The sequence below is a fragment of the Sus scrofa genome, chromosome 2 (genome assembly GCF_054392235.1).
Source record: "Sus scrofa isolate SSC_HxYL_T2T_F1_AM1 chromosome 2, Sscrofa_HxYL_maternal_Yorkshire_Landrace_v2.0, whole genome shotgun sequence".
NCBI lineage: Eukaryota > Metazoa > Chordata > Mammalia > Artiodactyla > Suidae > Sus > Sus scrofa.
This window is the reverse complement of record NC_139384.1, coordinates 136,636,320-136,655,060: the sequence shown is the minus strand read 5'-3', so window position 1 is coordinate 136,655,060 and position 18,741 is coordinate 136,636,320. Positions and strand designations below refer to the sequence as shown.

General features: G+C 39.0%; 1 long non-coding RNA gene across 2 annotated transcripts in view; it reads left to right on the top strand.

The window, feature by feature from the left end:
• Window positions 1–18,519, top strand: part of LOC146405710 (uncharacterized) — a 75,566-nt gene extending 57,047 nt beyond the window's left edge. The window contains exons 2-5 of one of the 2 annotated variants that reach the window (XR_014838666.1): window positions 11,429–11,910; window positions 12,246–12,326; window positions 12,474–12,610; window positions 17,874–18,519. This is a non-coding gene — a long non-coding RNA (uncharacterized LOC146405710). The remainder of the gene's footprint in view (window positions 1–11,428; window positions 11,911–12,245; window positions 12,327–12,473; window positions 12,611–17,873) is intronic. The other variant, XR_014838667.1, reaches the window with a different exon arrangement.
• The last annotated feature ends 222 nt before the right edge of the window (window positions 18,520–18,741 follow it).

The following is an 18,741-nucleotide window of genomic DNA, read 5'->3' as shown; positions in this document are numbered from 1 at the left end:
CATCTGGCATTGAAGGCCATTAGAGTCTTCTTAGAAAAGTACAATTTTACAAGACTAAACCAAGGTGAGATAGAAAAGATGAACAGACCAGTCACAAGTACTGAAATTGAGACTGTGATTAAAAAACCTCCAACAAACAAAAGTCCAGGACCAGATGGCTTCACAGGTGAATTCTATCAAACATTTAGAGAAGAGCTAACACCTATTCTTCCGAAACTATTCCAAAAAATTGCAGAAGAAGGAACATTCCCAAATTCAGACTATGAGGCCACCATCACCCTGATACCCAAACCAGACAAAGATACCACAAAAAAAGAAAATTATAGGCTGATATCACTGATGAACATAGATGCAAAAATCCTCAAAAAAACACTAGTAAACCGAATCCAACAATACATTAAAAGGATTATACATCATGGTCAAGTGGGATTTATCACAGGGATGCAAAGATTCTTCAATATTTGCAAATCAATCAGTGTGATAACACCACATTAACAAACTGAGGAGTAAAAACCACATAATCCTTCAATAGATGTAGAAAAAGACTTTGACAAAATCCAACACCCATTTCTGATAAAAACCCTTCAGAAAGATTTAGAGGGAACCTACCTCAACATGTAGAGGAAACCTACCTCAAAATAATAAAGACCATATATGACAAATCCAGAGCTAACGTCATTCTCAATGGTGAAAAGCTGAAAGAATTCCTCCTGAGATCAGGAACAAGACAAGGATGTCTGATCTTGCCACTACTATTCAACATAGTTTTGGAAGTCCTAGCCACGGCAATCAGAGAAACAAAAGAAAGAAAAGGAATCCAAATTGTAAAGGAAGAAGTAAAATTATCACTATTTGCAGATGACATGATACTATACCTAGAGAATCCTAAAGACTTTACCAGAAAACTGTTAGAGCTCATCCATGAATTTGGCAAAGTCACAGAATACAAAATTTATACACATGGAGTTCCCACTGTGGTGCAGCGGAAATGAATCTGACTAGGAATCATGAGGTTGTGGGTTCAATCCCTGGCCTTGCTCAGTAGGTTAAGGATCTGGCATTGCTGTGAGCTGTGGTGTAGGTTGCAGGTGTGGCTCAGATCCTGCATTTTTGCTGTGGCTGTGGCATATGCAGTTAGCTGTAGCTCTGATTTGACTCCTAGACTGGGAACCTCCATATGCTGTGGGGGCAGCCCTAAAAAGAAAAAAAATTAATACACAGAAATCGACTGCATTTCTAAATTCTAACAGTTTAAAGCAGAAAGGGAAATTAGGGAAACAATCCCATTTACCACTGCATCAAAAAATAAAATAAAATAAAATACTTAGGAGTAAACCCACCTAAAGAGACAAAAGACCTGTACTCTGAAAACTATAAGATGCTGTTGAAAGAAATCAAAGACGACACAAACAAATGGAAAGACATACCATGCTCTTGGATTGGAAGAACCAATATTATCAAAATGACTATACTACCTACCCAAGGCAATCTACAGAGTCAATGCAATCCCAACCAAATTACCAAGGACATTTTTTCACAGAACTTGAACAAAATATCCTAAAGTTTGTTTGGAAGCACAAAAGACCTAGAATAGACAAAGCCATCCTGAGAAAAGAAAATGGAGCTGTACGAATCAGGCTCCCTGACTTTAGACTATACTACAAAGCTATAGTCATCACAACCATATGGTACTGGCACAAAGACAGAAATATAGATCAGTGGAACAGGATGGGAAGCCCAGAATTAAACCCACACACCTATAGACAACTAATCTATGAAAAAAGAGGAAAGAATATGCAATGGAGAAAAGACAGCCCCTTCAATAAGTGGTGCTGGGAAAATTATGCAGCTACATGTAAAAGAATGAAATAATAACACTTCCTAATACCATACACAAAAATAAACTCAAAATGGATTAAAGACCCAAATATAAGGCAAGATACTATAAAACTCTTAAGGAAAACACAGCCAACAGTCTCCAACATAAACCACAGCAGTATCTTCTCAGAGCCACCTCTTATAGTAATGGCAATAAAAACAGAAATAAACAAATGGGACTTAATTAAACTTAAAAGTTTCTACACAGCAAAGGAAACTCTAAACAAAGCAAAAAGACAACTCACAGAATGGGAGAAAATATTTGCAAATGAGGCAACTGACAAGGGATTAATCTCCAAAATTTATAAACACCTTTTGCGGCTCGATATCAAAAAAACAAACAACCCCATCAAAAAATGAGCAGAGGATCTAAACATACAATTCTCCAAATAAGACATAAGATGGCCAGAAAACACAAGAAAAGATGTTTGATATCACTAATTGTTAGAGAAGTACAAATCAAAACTACTGTGAGGTATCACTTTATACTGGCCAGAATGGCCATCATCAAAAAGTCCACAAACAATAAATGCTGGAGAAGGTGTGGGGAAAAGGGAACCCTACTACACTTTTGGTAGGAATGTAAACTAGTGCAATCACTGTGGACAACAGTATGGAGATTCCTCAGAAAACTAAAAATAGAATTATCATTTGATCCAGCATTTATCCAGAGAAACCCATGACTCAAAAAGATATATGGGAGTTCCCATCCTGGCACAGTGGAAACAAATCTGACTAGGAACCATGAGGTTGCAGGTTTGATCCCTGGCCTCTCTAAGTGGGTCAAGAATCCAGCATTTCCATGAGCTATGGTATAGGTCACAGACATGGCTCAGATAATGCATTGCTATGGCTGTGGTGTAGGCTGGCAGCTGTAGCTCCGATTCATCCCCTAGCCTGGGAACCTCCATATGCCATGCGTGCTGCCCTAAAAAGCAAAAGCAAAAAACAAACAAACAAACAAACAAAAAAAGATATACGTACTCCAATGTTCACTGCAGCACTACACACAATAGCCAAGACATGGAAACAACCTAAAAGTCCATCGGCAGAGGAGTGGATAAAGAAGTGGTACATATACACAATGGAACATTACACAGCCATTAAAAGGAAAGACATAACAGATTTGCAGCGACATGGATGGACTTAGAAATTATGCTAAGTGACGTTAGTCAGACAGTGAGACAACAACATCATATCCTATCACTTACATGTGGAATCTAAAAAAAGTATACAATGAACTTCTTTGCAGAACAGACACTGACTCACAGACTTTGAAAAACTTAATGGTTTCTGAATGAGACAGGTTGGAGGGTGGGGGGATGCACTGGGGGTTTGAGATGGAAATGATATAAAATTGGGTTGTGATGATTGTTGTACAACTGTAAATGTAATAAAATTCATTGAGTAATTAAAAAAAGATTCTGGTCTTCTTTTTAATTGGATTATTCATCTTCTTGTTGACTTTTAAGAGTTCTTTGTATATTTTAGATAATAGCACTTCATCAGATATATCTTTTGCAAATATTTTCTCTTAGTCTATGGCTTGTCTTCTTAGTCTCTTGAAGATGTTACTGATTTTAAGACATAATTTTAAAGATGTAAAAGTGTGAAAAAATGTGCATTTGTAGAATCAGTGAAATATAGCAGTTCACGCAGTGGTGTTAAATGAATCTAATAGAAACCAAGAAGGAGGGATCAGACTTGATTTATCATGGAAACTGAATGACATAAGGCCGAGTACAACAGCAATTTGATTCCCTATTTTCTGTAAGGGTGAGTCAAATATAATAGGAAGAAGTATATTAGGAATAAACATAAAATTCTATATTTAGGTTCAGCAGAAAACTAAATATAGAACTACCATATCATCCAGAAATCCCACTCTTGGGTGTATATCTGGGACAGAACTTTCCTTGGAAAAGATACATGCACCCGCATGTTCATTGCAGCTGTATTCACAATAGCCAAGACATGGAAACAACTTAAGTGTCCATCTACAGATGATTGAATTAAGAAGATGTGGTATATATACACAATGGAATACCACTTGGCCATAAGAGGAAAATAATGCCATTTGCAGCAACATGGATGGAACTAGAGACTCTCATACTGAGTGAAGTAAGTCAGAAAGAGAAAGACAAAAACCATATGATATCACTTAAATCTGGAATCTAATATATGGCACAAATGAACCTTTCCACATAAAAGAAATGCATGGACTGGGAGAACAGACTTGTGGTTGCCAACGGGGTTGGGGGAGTGGGATGCACTGGGAATCTGGGGTTAATAGCTGCAAACTATTGCATTTGGAGTGGATAAGCAATGAGATCCCGCTGTATAGCATAGGGAACTACATCTAGTCACTCGTAATGGAACATGATGGAGGATAATGTGAGGAAAAGAATGTATGTGTGTGTGTGTGTGTGTGTGTGTGTGTGTGTGTTTGATTGGGTCACTTTGCTCTATGTAGAAAATTGACAGAACACGGTAAACCATCTATAATGGAAAAAATAAAAATCATTAAAAAATTCTAACGAAATAAAATGCCAAACATACAATATAGAGTAGCGTTGATTTCATGAGCATTTGGTGATGTTAAAAATTGTCTATAAGTTAAAAAAAAAGTTAGATGACTGCCAAGGAAAAAAAAGCTACACACAACAGTTGTGTCTTATAGGGTTATCAAAAGTCAAAAAAGACAAGATTCTCCTTGAGTCAAAGGTACCTTGAAAATCTGAAATTTCCCATAAAGAATATATTTAGGGGTGAGGAAAAACATACATCTTTAAACCCTTGAATCATATTTATCCCTCCCCTACAGGAAACATTACATTTATGACCCATGAGTGCCCAGATTCACATTTCTCATCTCATGTTTACTCCAAGACATATATTTACTGGGTGGGTTCTGTCCCTTTTTACTTATCTTTGCTGAAATATGTAGTAATATTACTGTACATTACATGCATGTATGATGTAGCATCACTGTAATCTAAGTGATGATTACTGTAAGAATAATTTGCACAGAGCAGGTGAAGGTCCTACACTTTTCTATCCTAGCCATTCTGCACCTGGCATCCCATCCAAACCTGCGTGACACATTTATGAAGAATTGTTGACAAATGTGCAGAGGGCAGTGCTACTAACAAGGAATTGTCCTGGTGACAGTAGACTTTGTTTATTAAGAAGAGGGAAACTTAGCTTGGAGAAGGCAGCTTGAAAGCTGTCTTCAGATATTTGAAAGGCTGTCATGTTGAAGATGGATGATATTTAAGATCCATGACCCTGAAGGCAATACAATACTCCATGTGCGGTCAGCTAGGTTGGCACTCAGAGGGAAGATATCCTCCCATTTTCTTGGGGACTGGAAATATGACCAAAGATTTCAGTAGTTTTTGTGGCAGATGTATCACGATTCGCTACTGTTACTTTTTTTTTTTTTTTTTTTTTTTTTTTAAGGGCCATACCCATGGCACATGGAGGTTCAGAGCCGTAGCTGCTGGCCTACACCACAGCCACAGCAACACTAGATCTGGACCTACACCACAGCTCACGGCAACACCGGATCCTCAACCCACTGAGTGAAGCCAGGGATGGAGCCCGCACCCCCATGGATGCTAGTCAGATTTGTTTCCGCTGAGCCATGGCAGGAATTCCTCATGTTACATTTTCAATCAACAAAAAAGTCCAGTTCTTTCCACAAGATTTGTGTTTAAGGCAGATCTTCCTAATTCTGTGCATGCAAAGCAAAGATCTGTACATAGAGACAAGCTTTAATTTCTCCTAATTAAATGAAGTTTTATGAGCTTTACTCTTCAAATTCAGTTTGCTGAGGATTTTTTTTTTGGTAATACTAATTATCTGAATTTGTGTTCCTGTCTAGCTTTTATAATTCACAAACAAGGTTTAATTGTTTTATGCTTTTCAGCCAAGAAAGTAAAGAAAAATATTGGACAAGATGAAACTCAGTGAAGGACTTGACTAAAAACTCCTTTCTCTTTGGTGGCAATTCCTGAGTTAATGTTATTCTTTAAATTTTCCCACAAGAATATCACAAGTTAAGACACATTCATCTTTATGACTTTTCCTTAAAAAAAAACAGTTGAATAGTATGACTGAAAGATGAAATTAGCTTTCCTTGTTATGAATTATTCTTAGTGCAACCATGCAAGCTAATTGTAACCATTTCCTAAATGCTTCTGAGTTATTTAAATATCTTAAAATTGATTTTGTTGCTGAAGAGCAGTGTCAAATGAGTTTTATAATTTTAATTTCTGGAATATACCTTTATCCTCCTTTGGGAAACTGGCATCAATTTCCTACTCTTCTGGCATCTCTTCCATTTTCTGTGTTTCCCCAAAAATCTTTGACAGACTGCATGAATGCACCTGCAGGGTCTTTCATTTACCACAGCTGTGGTCTGTCTGAGGTTAGGTGCCTGATCTTAATCAAAAAAGCATAATTATTACAGTCATAATATATGGGAATTAATTTGTGGAGTCAGTGAATAAAGTGAAAATTGAGTAGAGCCAAAACTACTTTTGAAATCTTTTAAATCACCCAGAGAGAGCATGATTTTGGTATACAATTATTTATATATACATATGATATGAATAGGTATACAGTGAATATAGTACACTGCAGTTTATGTATGTATTATACACAGTAATGTATATATGTAATGTATATATATGTAATATATAATATAAAATAAAGCATACTTATGAAAAAAGCAGTGAATGTAGTATGAGGGCACATAGGTCTGAAATTCATTCAGCGGGCAAAAAACTCTCTACCATTTCATGGCAGGCAGACTGCGAGGCTTGAAGTAAGAGTGGGAGAGAAACTTCTAGTTTTTCTGACTCTGAGTTCCTATAGTTGCCTTCCCATGAATGAAATACTGTTTCATGCCATTCTACTATCACTTGTCCTCTGTTTGGGGCTTTATTTCTTCCTCAAGCTTTATTCTGCTTGGATGGAGTGGCAGAAAATCCCAAAGGGTAGAAAGTCACAATATTTGGTAACCTTGAGTCAAAAAAGAATCCTGCCTGGCATGTGTGGAGATTTTATTTCCCATTGCATTTAACTGCCCCCCCAATCTGTTAATTATTACATGAAGGCTTCATCATTCTGGTATCATACTGGTCTCTTCCTTGACATCATCTAAACTGTTATTCATACTTCAAATCTTTTCACTTAAAAAGAATTCCCTCCAGCTGGACAATCACATGAAAGAAGAACCTATATTTCCAACTGCTTAAATTTTCTGGTGGTGAGAGTAAGTGATACCAAAAAAAAAAAAAAAAAAAAAGAGCCCACATGTCAAATTCTGTGCATTTGGACAAAGAAATGTAAAACCTTGAGAGACTGCACAGATAATCCAAATAAACATTTTCTTATGTGCTCCCCATAAGCTACTGAAAATAGTATTTAAAACCAAACCAAACCTCAGCTGTTTGCATTTTCTCTTTTCCCTGGCCACTGTTCACAGAATTGAGCTCACTCAATTCTTAGGCAAACACAAAACAAAGAATGTGTACTGCCTACCTTAAACACTGCCCCTAAGACACAGGACAATATTATACAATGAAAAACCTGGACAGGGCCAGCGAACACAGCCCTGAGCTCAGGGTGGACTTGAGACATGTTTTATCTTCTTTGATAAATAAGATACAGTGAAATGAAGGCTGGTTTTACTCAGAGGTGGGGATAGGGTGGCTGTGGAGGAGGGGGCGGATACTTTAAAGTAAACCATCACTTTAAAGGGGTCAGTACAGCAGGAAAGAGGCAATAGAGAAATACCTGCTGTGAGGTATTTCATTTTTTTGATGCTCTAACAATGTAGAAAAGCAATGGCACATGAGGGAACTTTCCTTCTCTTTGGGGAATCATAAATAAAATAGTGGTGTAAGCCAAGGACAGAAGAAAAAAGAGACTTCAGATATTTAATTCTTATTTACCTCCTTCTCTATTATGTATGACTCCTGGGCAGGAGAGGAGGTTATAGAAAACATCTCAGCCTGCCCCACTTGTCAGAGCCTCCCAAATTCTGAGCCTGTTGCTCTAATTTACCGCTTTCTGGTCGGTGACTAGAGAAGGGTTTGAAAAGGTCTACAAGAAAAAAAAGTGGTGAGGTTTCTGCTGGATTTGCTCTCAGGGCTTGTATCTCTCTCTGACTGGTAGTGCTCTCCACAGTTTAGGTCTCCACCGAGCCAGGGCTTCTGCTGGGGGTACTTCCAGAAGCTTCCACCTGAGGCAAGGGCTGGGTGTCAAAGATGGAGACAGTGTTTCAACTGACTAGGAGGTGTGAGGAGCATTAAGACAACCTCTGAGCGTGGAGAGGTCCCTTTTCTCCTACCCTCTAGCCAGGGATCCTGGTTGTAACTCTGACAATTTCTTTTCTTTTTCCCTTCTTTCTTTTTTTTTTTTTTGTCTTTTCTAGGCCTGCACCTGTGGCGAATGACGTTTCCCAGCCTAGGGGTCTAATCAGAGATATAACTTCCAGCCTATGCCAGAGCCACAGCAACACCAGATCCAAGCCATGTCTGTGACCTACACCACAGGCAACGCTGGATCCTTAACCCACTGAGAGAGGCCAGGGATTGAACCTGTCACCTCATGGTTCCCAGTCGGATTCGTTAACCACTGAGCCATGATGGGAACTCCAATTTCTTTAAGCATGTACATAAACACTCATGCCATAGACCATGCAGAAGTAAATACCATGTGCTAGTACTTTAGCAGCATTCACTGAACATAAATAAAAATGCAATGTGGTGAAAAGAAAGTTAGCCAGGATTCTGCAGAAAAGGACAATGATTGCCACCTGGATATATTCCAACAAAGCAGAGATGGACAAGCTCTTGCTTCCCCTTGTCACTTCCACTTTGCCATTCTACATTCTTCCCATGGGAAAATAGCCATTGTTCCCTTATTTAGTCTTTTTGAAATGCTTCAGAAATAGACTTACAAACATTTCTCTCCACAAGATCCTTTACTAATAAAGGCAAAGTGAAAAGAAATTGTTTATTTATGTCTGTGTCCCTCAATGGACCTTATGCTTTGATTGGAAAGAAGTGACTTCACTATATAAGCAATTAATAGAGATTCCCTCTAGGACCTTTCAATGATATCACCAGTAAAATTTCAAACCATAATTTGATATTATTAAACTCCAACACAACATTTTAGGATTAAGTCATCTTTTCTAAGTGCTCTCATTAGCACTTAACATCTGTTACAGCAAAAGATTTTATCTTTCTATAGACTCATCACTATTCGATGACACAAATAAAGTGCAGAAGAACTGTCACTTGCCTGAGGTAATTCAGTGCTAGAGATAAATCTAAAAAGTATGTTTCAGTGTTAAAAGCAAGGCATGAATGTGGATCAAGGAAAGAATGTAAAAAGAAGACACGGTGTTATAATTCACTTCAGTTCACAATCAGTGATGTGAAAAACTGATCATTAATCTTGTGTCCAAAGTTTCAGTTTTTGACATAAACCATATATCTCCCCAAGTCACTAAGAAAACAGGATCATGTAATAATTTGTACCCAAGATATTTTTTACACAAAATTAAGAATAAGCATGTCTTAGTAAAATCGTCTGTGTTTTCCTTCCATATAAAATAGAAACCATTGGTCTAATTCTTTGTCTGCAATTAGAATTTGAATCCAGTTATTATTAACTTTCACTGGGATGGAGAGTTAGGAAGCAAATCTGGCCAGACACTTGTGACTGGACAAAATTATAGCTATTTGAATGTAAACTTAGCAGAATGGCTGTTACTATTAGGGGACTGGGACCAGTAGGGCTGAGGCTAAGGTGAAGCAAGGAAGGCACCCAGAGTACAAAGCTGAAGTGCCCTCAGTTGACCCTGATAGACCCTGTCTCCTTAAGTTTTGCAGCCCTTCCCTCAGTCCCAGCTCTGGAGAGAAAGATCAGCTCTATGAGCTAAGTGTACTCTATATTCTGAAGATTGACTGCACATCAGCGATCTGAAAACTAAGGCAATGCACAGCATTGGAAATTGTCATTAATTAGTCCACATTATCCTGTATTTTATGTTAAATTTCCCTTTCCACCATGTAAATAGGTCTCTGGTTAAATGAATTAAATTAATAAGAAAAATAAAATAGTCCTTTCTGGGGAGCATTAATGCAGAACCAATGGTAGCAACAACAAAAAACTGACTGTCTGCCATAGCTATTTAAACTTTCTCCCAGAGAAGTTTTTTGCTAGCATTTTCCTACTGGCCACATATTGTGGATAGAGAGCAAGTTGATTTCAAGTCACACTGTTGTAGGTAGAAGCCTTACCTATTTAATCTACTTTATAAATTCTCACTGTAAGAATATAAGCAAGTCAGTTGCTTAGGAAAGAATCTTTTAAGTGATTGCAAATTTCTTCTTTAAGATCATGCAGTGCTGGGAGAGGAATTGATCAAAGATCTCCTCAATATCTTTCCAATGGTCTAAGATGGAATAAGTCAGAGATGGATTATCTCAGAGTGAAAAGTTGATGGAAAACCTTTGAAGCTGTTTAGAAGGTGGAAAGATGTTTTCTTGAAAATGGCTGATTTTGCACTCACCCATAGCAGTATGCCAGAGCTACACTGGCACAAATGACTTACATCCATAAATTCTCTTTCATCAGCACAAGTGCCACAACTGTCCCTGAAGTACAGAGGTACAGACCCCAGTTTATAGATACTCTCAGCATTTTCCTTTCCTTTCTGATTCTTCTTTTTGGGGGGATATGCTTAGCCTTCAACCAAGGATTGTCTCCTTTTCTTCAGAGAAGCAAAGATGTTTGCCATGTATATATATATATTTACATGACTGTACCTGTGGCATATATAAGATCCCAGGCCAGGGAGCTGCAGCTGTGGCCTATGCCACAGCCACAGCAACATTGGATCCGAGCTGCATCATCATCAACCTATGTCTCAGCTTGTGACAATGCTGGATCCTTAACCCACTGAGTGAGGCCAGGAAACAAACCTACATCCTCACAGAGACAATGTTGGGTCCTTAACCCTCTAAGCCAGAATGGAAACTCTATCTATCTATCTATCTATCTATCTATCTATCTATCTATCTATATCTGTGTATATATACTTTTGAACAAAGTAATAATATGTATATATTATATATGTATCTTATAAATAAATATAAAATAATATATAATAAAAGTATATATACTTTTGAACTAAGCCTCAGTTAAGTTAGAATAGCTCTCTCTGATCATACTTTCTTAAAATAAATAATAAATTGGTAATTGCAAACATTTAAGGCAACTTACTTGAGTATCAGTTTGCTACTTTTCTTTTCATTAAGTTGACAAAGAAAGATGTTCTGCTTCCTACAAGCCACAAATAACTATGAATCTATATGTTTCAGCAAGCCCCAGGCAAATTACAAGTGCTGTAACTACATATAAGCAAACTGTTTCAATGTCAAAGGTTCAATAGCAGGGGGAGGCAATGTGCTGATGACAGCAATGATTCAAATTTCCAAGTATGCTTGCCATCTCTTCTCTGCAGACAGATTTCTTCTGAGCCACCAGTGGAAGCTTCCTAGGGAGAAGCGGCTTTATTCCCTCATGGCAAACAGGAGGAGGACGCTGTGAGGAAGCCGATGCCACCTGGCAGCAATGGTCGCACAGACTGCTGGAGAGGCACAGATTGGAACCCAAGCTTCATCAGAGGGCAGCTGTGACAGCGGCATTTTTCAAAAATGTATTGCAAAGTTCACAGAAGGGGTCTTTCAAATAATTGGAAAATCTCCTTGGATTTCATAGACTTTTAAGAGCAAAAACATCTAATTTGGAAATCAAAGCACTACTTGCTTATTTAATGAATCTGAGGGTAGATAAGAACTTAGGGCCACAGTGTTTTAAAATATCTGCCATTGATTGTGCTGTTTTCACATTTAATATTATAATCAGTTTTCTTTAGAAAAAAACAAAGCCAAAACAAAAACTGGCATTTGGGCACTCACCACTAAAAGAAAAGAATTTAAGAATGTAAGTTTTTCTTGCCTTTTTTTTTTTTTTGCCATGCTCACATCACATGGAAGTTCCTGGGCCACGATTGAACCTGTACCACAGCAGTGACCTGAGCCACAGCAATGACAACCCTGGATCCTTAGCTGCTAGGCCACTGGGGAACTCCCCCAAGGTCAGCTTTCTTAAACTCCTTAGAATCTGAGCAGCCAATCTGAGTATTCCTCTTGTGCTTACCATGATATTAGCAAAGAAAAGGGTAGTTTTAGTGAAAGAAGTATCTCTTTGGGGATCTCACATGAAAATCTGAGAAATACCCTTCTTCCCTGTTAACTTCTTTATCTATTCTCTTCCAGAGATGATTTCTGTACCTGGGTTGATCTATAGCTGAGAAGGATCAGTGGGGATGGCTCTTCTGGCCACAGACAGAATCACAGGTGTAGCAGAAATTTTGAGAAGCATTCACTTTTGATTTCAATCCCATGTAAATTCACATTCATGATGAACGAGAACCATGGGCTCTGTGGCTTATTAGGGGTAAGAACATCTACTTCTTGGCCTCAGTGATTCTGTTCTTGCCACAGGTGGTCTAAGTTTTGTGGAACCTGAAGTTCACACAATTTGGGAGGCCTCCTTTGAACAAAATACTAAGGAATTAGAAATAAAAAAAATTAAGTCCAGGACCTTGAGATCCTAAAGCTTCAGCTTCACTAGCTGCATGGTAAGTCCCCCTCAGGGTCTCACATGAATGTCCAAGGCCCCCTTCGGATGTCAATGCAAGCGGGCTGGATTGCATTTTCATGTTATTGAGAGTGTGGACAGGGTTTTGTCTGCATGCAATTCCTAAGGGTGTCTGGAGGGCAGACTGGCTTCATCACAGGTAAGATCTAAAGCTAGTGGAGTCAACTTTTCTGGAAACGGGGGGTAGCTGGTTAAATAAGAAGAGATGAATGACCAGGCTTTTACCTCTTTCCACAGAGTTTCTGCCAAATGCATTTTCTTAAAGTTTGTGAAGATGAAGAAACAAATAGTTCTCAAATCACACTTGACTCTTTTTAAAAATCAGCTACATGACCACTTGCTTTATCTTTTTCAGTGTTCTAATGAGCCACTCCCATCCAAAGGGCAATTCCTACTTTTAGCTACAAGGCTGTGAACTGAGTTTGAGGCAGATGGTTAAACCTGATCACTACAGGTTGACAGCCTATCTATATATTACTCCAATGGCCACTGCAAAGTAGTACCATCCCCACACAAGCACTAGCAAAAGCCCAGCATCACCCAAGAGCTTCCATCTCCCCATGGATAATGACAACAAGTCCATTTAGGGACTGACATACTCAGACACTGTCTTAATCAATTCAAAAATCACTGTACTTAAGGTTTTCAGCTAGAGTTGACTCATAGTTCAAAAGTGGTAGAAGTAGTTCCCAGAACTGGTAGATACAGAGTATATTAAAATTCAGCCAGGATGGGGTCAGTACCAGGGCATTATGAAGAGGAAAAAAGAGTTCTAGTCACCAGCATTTAACTGGTTCCCTTGATAGCTCAAGGGAATCTATTGGTTCTGTGTTTTTAGTTCTTTCTCCCACATTTCCTGCCTCTGTGTCTTTCTACGGGGCTCTTTTACACAAATCTCTCTTAATCTCTTACTCTCACTTATGAAATAAATACACAATAAAATACATGAGTGAATATTCCTTTTTCTTTAACATGTTTTCCTAGAAGAATAAAAACCCCACAAGGATTGTATCACTGCTCTGAACATTACTCACCAAGTACTGTATTTTAGCACTTTACAGTAGAAATGATCAATACCAATTGGCTAGATTCAAAAATAGGCTCTGCGCCATATGGATGGGAAGGGAATATAAATTAACACTCATACTTTATAGAACACTGTCAGGAATGAGTTCTGGCTGATGTCAGATGTTGGCCAATGTTGAGATTATCCAGCAATCTGCTAATACTAACCAGCCCTGGAACAGTACAGGGAACAAAGCTGTACTTGGCCTCAATGAAAGGCCAGGAAGAGAAAAGCAGGGCAGGGTCACTCGAAACCTGTAGGATGCCTCTTACCTCACAGAACTGTTATGAGGATTAATTGAGCTTATCTACATGACTGCCTTTTATAAACTATAAACCCTTACTTAAAATTTAGACATTATAATTGTCTGAGGCTGGGACGTGTTGAAAAGCTTCCTCATGTTCTCTCATGATGGGAAGAACTGTCCTTAAACTTGAATTCCATTACGATACTGATTTCCTCAAACCCATGCTGACTTGCCTATGGACAGGATCAATGAGGAAACTTCTGCTGTGGGTGGTGGGTGACTCTGGATGATGAATAAGATGCAAGGTAGATTTAGCGGTGAGCTTTACAATGTGCTTGGATGTGGATCTCACATATGGATCACACATGACTAATTCTTTGATCCAGTTCAAGTAGATATTAAGGGCTCAGGACAGATTTTTTATTACCACAGGGCTAAGCATATGGTGGGGGTACAGTTATATCTGTTAAACAAATGACTACACATCTGTAGTCTGGCCCATCCTACTTTACAAGCAGGGAGTAGTCACAAAAAAAAGTCTAAATAATTAAAAATTAAAATAATTTCTCTAAAAGACAGATTTCTCCCCAGTGAAAGGCTGTCATAAGATCCTTAGCTTGGTTGTAGTAAAGAAGATTGAAAGAGCCTTTTTCCTGTTATCCATCCATCCATCCAATCTTCCATCCATTACTCAATAAATACTTATTGAACAACTGCTACATCCCGGACTCTCAGCTCTATTCAAGAGATACAAAGATGAATGAGATATTCCTACCCTTTGTTACTCTCACAGAGTACCTAAGGTACTATTACCACCATTATGATGAAACAGTGGAAAGAGAACACACAGGTTACTATGGAAGCACAGAGTAAGCAGGCCTTATACTGTGCCAAACTCTGTAAGTGTTGGGAGCTGAAGTCTAATGCAATACACACACCCAACAGGGCAGTTAATCAACAATGGTGTCACATATGATGGGACGTATGGCTTTGGATGTGAGCTCTATGGAAAAGAAGAAATACAATTAAGTCATACAGGTATACAGGCACACACGCTCTGTGAAAAAGGGTGGGGGCAAAATCAGAGATCGACAAGGAGAGAGTAAGCATTTCAGATTCATTCACTTCCTTTAAATCAGTGGTTGGACAGTAGAGCTAGAGAGTAATTTTCTACTCCCTTCGCACTACTATAGGATCTCCCATTAAAAGGATCTTAAATTTTACTGAATATCCTGGTCTACCTCTAAATGGGCATATAAAGTCTCTCACGTGGTAGGCATTTCAATGTTCATACCACACAGCCTTACTCAGTCCCTAGACTTAGTATCTACCAGCAGTCTCAAAAGCACTGAGCAAGTAAGGGGTGCGCATGGTGGGAGGTGGTTGGATGGATGGTTCAGGATTATTTTTTAAACCACAGGTGGTAAACTTTGGAGTCTTAAAATCAACTTAATAAAAACCAGTAACATCAAATAGAACAAAATAAAAGTGGTGTACAGTACATGTTGTAAATCTATTCTATTCTATTCTATTTTATTCTATTCTATTCTATTCTGTTCTATTCTTCTCTATTCTATTCTTCTCTATTCTATTCTATTCTATTCTATTCTATTCTATTCTATTCTATTCTATTCTATTCTTCTCTATTCTCTTCTCTTCTCTTCATTTCTATTCTGCTTTTTAGGGCTGCAGGTGTAGAATATGGAAGTTCCCAGGCTAGGAGTCGAATCAGACCTGTAGCTGCTGGCCTGCACCACAGCCACAGCAATGTAGGATCCAAGCCATGTCTGTGGCCTACACCACAGCTCACAGCAATCCCGGATCCTGAACCCGCTCACTGAGGCCAGGGATCAAACCCACATCCTCATGGATACTAGTCCGATTCGTTCCTGCTGAGCCGTGACGGGAACCCCTAAATATAATTTTATGTGTGTGAAATTTTTGTTTCGGTTTTAGGACTGTGTATATGTATGTATTGGATTGTGAGGTAAAATATTTCTTACTGAATTATTGATCAAGATAAATACAAATAGAAAGAGCCCTGTATTGATTTTCCTTGAAGCTCCCAGAGCAGTTCTGGGGCTTCATTCTGCCTGCTGTCTGGACTCCGGGTCTGACCATGCCAAAATCATGCCTCCACTGCCGCTGCAGGCTGTAGGCTGAGAATCATGACAGTAGGAAAACTGAGCTGGGTGTCATGTGACTGGGTCACTATGCAGACATGCTAATCACAATATTGTGAACCCTTGAGAATCACATTTAGAAACGGTACAATGTTGAAAGGGAATAGGGTGGTCACTGTTTGTGGAATTACATTTTAATCAGGGACTGAATTGTGTGCAGTGTCAAACACAGTAGTTTTGCTGGCTTCTCCTTTGCCATCTTGTGGTGGGACAGGATGAGTTCAAGAGCCAGGCTTCCAGCTGCACAGAAGGGCCTCCAGAGTCCTTCAGCAGCAAAGCTCCCTCAGAGCCCACTTACGCATGTGGCCCACACTCTCCATCCCAGCCACTCCCAGCTTGGGTGTCTTTAGGTTACTGCACTGGACTGCAGTGATGCTCTTAGGAGGTGAGCTGATGTGAAGCCAAACAGGGTGATGATGTGCCCACTCCTTGCTCAACACTTTAAGTTCAAAGGATTGGGTTCACCGGGAGGACCAAACCAACAAAACCTCTTTGTGTTCTAGCTCAGCTCTTACCGCTGTGTGCTTCTCAGACCGCTTTGTTGTTGTTAGAAATCATGATGAATGATCATATCCTGGTAGACAAGACATGAGGGAATGGAGAGTATAAAAGAAAGAAGATAACGTTTGTTTCTAACCTCCTGCTCCCCAAGAGTTTTTTGCTCTGGAGGTAGAAATCCTTTAGCGCAGCACCCTCCGCTCATATGTCGTAGTAACTGATATTCCACAGACTTTGAGAGGCCCTCAGACTCTCTCTCATGCTTATGCTTTTCTGTACTACATCATGCAAGCACCGCAAACCTGCTTTAATGAAATAAAACTTGACAGACCTAAATGAGGGTCCTGTCTCATCCTCTTTCTTCCACCCTCTTCCAAGGCACCCCCTCCACAGCACCCTGAACGATTACATTACTCAAAAATGCTGAGTTGAGCTGGAGTAGTTCAAATGTGAGGCCTCTGCAGAAATGATGGAAATACGAGATGCTATGAAGCAGAAATAGAACACTTTGTGAGTGCTTTGTGGGGGGGAGTTTCCTTTTATAGCTATGAATGCAGTTCATGCACTCTGGTGGGCTTCTAGACCTGGCCTGCGAGGTTCCTCCCTCAAGGCAATGCCTCTGTCCCATGTGATTTCATCTGCCTAGCACAGTGTCTGACACTTAATCACTATTTGATGAATGAATGTCTCGTCGCCTCCAATGGTAAAAAATATTTTGATTACACAAAGTCTGTTAAGGTAGACATTATTACAACCTAAATAGGCCACCATGTAATGAGAAGATTAGCAAGCTCTTGAATAGCCTCACTTTGGATTCATCTCAGGAGTAACACATATTTGAATGTGCATTGTTGGGATGTAATTTGCTCTTTTTTCCCCATTTATAAAAGAACATAGTTTTTCGAGATACAGCAAATGATATGGGACAAAGAAAACAAAGGATCTGGCCAAAGAGGTGAAGCTTTAATTTCTTAAAAATTGTGTGTGTGTGTGTGTGTGTGTGTGTGAAAGAGTGAAAAAAAAATTGCAAATGGCTGAAAGGAGAGATACATAAGGAGACAGACAATGTCTCATTTACATCAAGCTGTGAGACCAGATATTTGTTATTGAATCCAGGGAATGAGAGCGCAGCTCTTGTTTATTTACATTTTGTTCACAGTTTGAAAGACAGCCCGAGAGGTAAAATAAAATGAGAGTGCCTCAAATGCCTTCTAAATTTCCCCTTAAATTGAATTTCTTGTTTTATCAGGGAACAATACTTGCACTGATGTTAGCCAGACAGCTAAAAGGTCAACAAGTTCCCTTGGTTGCCTTTTGTCAAGGGTTTTTGACTTGTCTGTGAATAAAGATCTCCCAGGAGGAAGGCAGACCTGCATTTCCTGTCATCTGGAAGACAGCAATGAATTTGAAAATGTTACAAAAAGCATAAGGGACTACAGGCACACCTTCAGACCCACCGCGGATGCCAATCGTTGTGCGTGTAAACATGTAGACAGAAATGTTTTGGATTTGTTCTGTCAACTTTTGGTTGTGAAACAAATGTTCCACCGCAGCCCACCTTGAATACGGAATGAACCCAAGGGTTTTTTGTTGTTGTTGTTGTAACCGCCTCACATCTGATCTGAAGATAGCAGATCACTCTCTGTTCACTCACAATGCAAGAAGCTTGTTCTGTTTCAAGACGTGGAGGAGGGCATTTCAACGAGCAAAGCCCCATTTTCCTGATCACGTTTCTGTTACTCGAACCTCCTCAGATGTTCTTCATCTATTTTTTTAAGGGTCTGAAATTTCTGTATGTTTGGTAACAGCTAAATCTTAACTATTAGCAGCTAGACAAAAATAATTTCCGCTGTTAATCACTTTTTGAAAGAAATGAATTGTTTTTCTCCAAAACATCCCTAGTGGGAAATATTTTACTTCTATCTTTCTTTATGGAAGGGAAAGGGACTTTTTAAACTCCTTTTTAAGCTGGCAATTGATTGTTATCTGGAAACATCATCCAAAGGAGAAGAGGCTTGATCAGTCCTGCAATTTCCTTTAGGCTCTTGAGAAAGCACACAGTTCACTTCCTACATTAATTCCAGTGGGATCACAAATGGATTAAAGAGAATTTAAAT